The sequence below is a fragment of the Argentina silus genome, assembly GCF_951799395.1.
Source record: "Argentina silus genome assembly, chromosome: 7".
Taxonomy (NCBI): Eukaryota; Metazoa; Chordata; class Actinopteri; order Argentiniformes; family Argentinidae; genus Argentina; species Argentina silus.
In genome coordinates this window covers 20989600-20994599 of record NC_139661.1, presented here as the reverse complement: position 1 = coordinate 20994599, position 5000 = coordinate 20989600, and the positions used below count along the sequence as shown (strand labels likewise).

The following is a 5000-nucleotide window of genomic DNA, read 5'->3' as shown; positions in this document are numbered from 1 at the left end:
GTCAATCAGGCTGCTGCCACGGTAACCTAACACCAACAGCAGCAGGCAGTCTTCAGCGTGAGCGGGAGCAGGAGCATGCCAGCAGAATACTATTAGCATGTGACGTGGTGGATTTCCAACGAGAATTTCCAAAAGTCACCGAGAGTTACAAGTGCGTTCATCGGAGGAAATGTGCAAGGAAGGAAGCAAAGAAGGAAGGAATAAGGATGTTGAAGCCAAATGCATCATATAAATAACATGAATATCATGACAAAAAAAAACTAAAAAACGTAAATAAACAACAAACTTCAGTGAGATTAACCAGCTTGAACAACAGAAGGAAGAAGAGAAAAAGAGAAAGAGGGAGGGAGGAACAAGTGGGAGTGACAGATGAGGAATGTGAGAGGAGAGGAGGGAGAAGAAATGGAGGAAGGGGCACGAAAGACGGCAAGGGAGGAGAGAGGAGAGGGGGGCAAGAAGAGGAATGGGAGAGGGGGCAAGAAGAGGAGTGGGAGAGGGGGCAAGGAGAGGAGAGGGGAGAGGGGGCAAGAAGAGGAGTGGGAGAGGGGGCAAGAAGAGGAGTGGGAGAGGGGGCAAGGAGAGGAGAGGGGAGAGGGGGCAAGAAGAGGAGTGGGAGAGGGGGCAAGAAGAGGAGAGAGGAGAGGGGGGCAAGAAGAGGAATGGGAGAGGGGGGCAAGAAGAGGAGTGGGAGAGGGGGGCAAGAAGAGGAGAGAGGAGAGGGGGGCAAGAAGAGGAGTGGGAGAGGGGGGCAAGAAGAGGAGTGGGAGAGGGGGCATCCACAAGAACCCTCTCGCCCGGGGCCTCAGTGTGAATAGTTAGTGGGGTGAAATTCCTCTGGTGAAAGAGAATTCCTAGAAGATGTTCAGTGCCTCAACGTGACTCAACTGCTTCAGGCACCTCTGTCATTCTGTCTTATCAAACAGATATTTACATTCTACAAACATGGATTTTTTTTTTTTTATTATTATTATTTTTTTATACAAAAGACAGTCATTTGTCGACAACCATGTCCACATGTCGATATAACTCGGTCAAATGTGGTTGGGAATGTTGGACAACAATGATGACCTCATTGCCAGGGTTAATTTTGTACCAAGGTGTTACAAATAGATAGGTAGTATGTGTCTGTCTGACCTATCATTCAAATGACTGTTACAAAATCCCATAAATGATTATGGGAAAGAAATAACATAGATTGGCCAGGGCCAAAGAATAAAGTTAGCTTTTTATGTCTGTCCTACAAAGAGGATTCTTCAGTTGTCCTGTTTTCATTTCTTTTGAGTTCAATGTAGAACCCTTTCTACAGAGCTGCGGAACTCTCGGGACTGTCTCTAGAGAGAATGTTGCATCACAATCACACACACACACACACACACACACACACACACACACACACACACACACACACACATACTGTATACACACGTACAAACACACACATTCCGCTGGCTGTTCTGGTTGGCTACCCTTGGTCTTCTGCCTCGTTGGACTGCAGACCCCAGTCACTTTAAGCTCATTAACCTCCAGTAGGAAAGGTAAGAGCCAGTCACACACACATGCAGGTGCATGCACGTGCACGCACACACACACACGCACGCACGCACGCACGCACGCACGCACGCACGCACGCACGCACACATACGCACACACACACACACACAGTCACAGAGAGTCCTCATTAGGGTCTCACTGACAGGTAAGTGCAGCAGTGATGACGCAGGTTTCCTAACACAACAGCAGGTTTTAACCAACACACGCTTCCACACACACACACACACACACACACACACACACACACACAGATATCTGAGTATACGTTCAACACACACACCGGCCCGGGAAGTAATGACATGAGTGTGACGTCAAAAGGAGGATGTGTTGTTTTGTTTGATGGTGGAGGGGGGAGGGAGGGAGGAAGGAGGGGGGGGGAGGGAGGGGGGGGGGGGGGGCGGGGAGGCCTGAGGTGAGAGCTTGCTGCACGTCACACACTCACACACACACACACACACACACACACACACACACACACACACACACACACATGAACATGCACACACACACTCACACTTTCACAATAGCAATTGTATGTACAGTATGCAAGTATGCATTAGCCAAGATACACCATCACAAAGGTTCAGGTAGAGTCACAAAGGTTCAGATAGAGTCACAAAGGTTCAGGTAGAGTCACAAAGGTTCAGATAGAGTCACAAAGGTTCAGATAGAGTCACAAAGGTTCAGATAGAGTCACAAAGGTTCAGGTAGTTTTTGTAGCTTTGCGTATTTGTTACGAGTCCAACCCTCACGGCTACACCTGTGGACAAAGACCTGTTATAGATGGACAAACACACGAGTCCTCCTATTCAACTAGCCTGTAAATGAAACCGTGAAACAGCGAAGGACCATGGAACACAGCGGCAGAACGGCAGACGTTATGGGCGCTGATGTCACGGTGGCTGTCTGGCTGTGCTCTGTGACTATGTCTGCTATAAACATGAGCCTGGAAGAATGAATTACCTTTTGAGGGAGTTGATTAAGCACAAGCCATGCTTTGTGTACTGTAGTCGACATGCCTCCACTTCACCACATACAGTACCCGTCAAAAGTTTGGACACACCTTGCCAAGAGTGTGCAAAGCTGTCATCAAAGCAAAAGGTGGCTACTTTGAAGAATCTAAAATATAAACCATATTCTGGTTTGTTTAACACTTTTTTTGTTTACTACATAATTCCATATGTGTTCCTTCATAGTTTTGATGTCTTCAATATTAATCTACAATGTAGAAAATAATAAAAATAAAGAAAAACCATTGAATGAGAAGGTGTGTCCAAACTTTTGACTGGTACTGTATCTTATAGACAGTTATTGAACGAGTCAGTATTGATTTTATTTTCACAAGAACAGCGAACGTTTACCAGCTCCTGAGCCTGAAGATCAGCGCAAATGTGCTGGTTTAGTCACACAGCTGTCAGTCAGTGCATGAAAGGGAGATGAACATCACCATCATCATCATCATCATCATCATCATCATCATCATCATCATCATCATCATCATCATCATCATCATCATCATCATCACCATCACCATCACCATGAGAAGAAAAGGGTACCAAAAAGTTAGAATAGCAGTAGCCTATGTATGCAGATGACTTTTTAAGATGATCATTGCCATCTAGTGCTGAAACAGGCACCCTGTCCTGTGTTACCAGTTACTCGAGAAGCACTGTAGCCCCCTAGTGTTCAGATCAGGAAAATACACACAACAATCAATTGACAAAGAATGGAGAGGCCAAACATTTGACAGTATGATTGATTTTATGGCAGGGAACTATCCATGGCTTACCAGAAATTGGTATATGGTGCATGTAAAATCGTAAATAATGTTCCCTTAAGAAAAAATCAGTAAATAGTGACATAAATATCTTCAATTGAGGTTAAAAGGGCAATAAGGACAGATGGTGGGTCCACTGTATTGACAGGCAAAGCTCCACCCATATCTATATGTCTATAATGCCACTGACCTTTACCTTAAGACACACACACACACACACACACACACACACACACACACACACACACACACACACACACACACACACACACACACACACACACACGTGTACACACACACTCACACATGTGCACACACACATGTGCACACAGGCTCACGTGCACAGACACACACTCACACACACACACACACACACACACACACACACACACACACACACACACACACACACTAATTGGATTCTAGGCACTGTGCCCCAATAATACTCAGAGAGACAGAGACACTATGACGAAAACAAGATCTAAAAATCTCCAGCATTAGCGCTAATGGGAGGAGAGTGGCACGGCTATCAGCTTCAGAGTTCACCAATAACCTCAATTATCAGCTGAATGCACCTCTCTCCCGGAGCATGGATAAACGTACATATACCTTCAAGGAGTCTGATTATTTGTCTCTCTAATAGCACAATATTACAGCAGATATGTGTTGCACACACACACACACACACACACACACAGACACACACAGACACACACACACACACACACACACACACACACACACACACACACCTGTCAGCCAATGTGTTTGCTGTGGCTATCGATGGCCACCTGTGCGACACTGGAAGTACACAGAGTCAACAGCAGAACTCAAGCTGTACAAATCCTTCTCCGAAGAACCCTTCCACCAGGCCGTGGCTGCACAGCGACCAAGCAACGGTGCTTTACATAACCCCGGGCCACGGTCCAATGTGAGCACAGCTCTGATCGTTAAGGTTGCCCAGGTAGAGCTATTTATCAGTACAGGGCAGGTAGGGCTCAGATAAGAGAGAACACACACACACGCACGCACGCACACACACACACACACACAGAATGAGGAAGGGATTTAGAGAGCTATTACTGATCAATACAGCTGGCTAATGACACTCAATCACACTCTGTGTCACTCTCAACTTTCCCACACTTCTCCTCCTCTGGCACATCGTCTCTCTCTCTCTCTCTCTCTCTCTCTCTCTCTCTCTCTCTCTCTCTCTCTCTCTCTCTCTGCCCTCCTCCGCCGGGGCCTCAACCTCTCACACACAGGGACCAGCTCTGCGCTGACACTGAAACCAAGCAGCAAACTAAGTGAGAGGCTTCTGTTGAGACATAATGACAACAGGCTGACAACAACAATACTCTTCAAACACTTCAAAAAACCCCTGAAACACACCACGCAAGAATAATGCATAAGAATCAAAACATATCTGAGGTATACATCCCCCCCCCCCACATACACACACACTTTCATCCTTCCTTCTACCCCCCCCTCCCCTCCCTCCCCCAGCCCCCCCGCTGTTACCCTCTCCTGCCGCGGGGCTTGATGTCGATAGGTTTGTGGGTAGCGTACGGTGACCCAGTGGTGCAAGCATGGCGGTAGCGGGCTATCTTCTCCAGGGAGAGATATTCAGAGTTCACCGGTAGACTCATCTCACACACTGAACGTCAACGCA

General features: G+C 46.9%; 1 protein-coding gene across 1 annotated transcript in view; it reads right to left on the bottom strand.

Moving 5' to 3' along the window:
• The window catches only part of pde4d (phosphodiesterase 4D, cAMP-specific), a gene marked incomplete at its 5' end in the record, with an annotated part of 59216 nt that overhangs the window by 36261 nt on the left and 17955 nt on the right, over positions 1–5000 (bottom strand). The window lies entirely within an intron of this gene.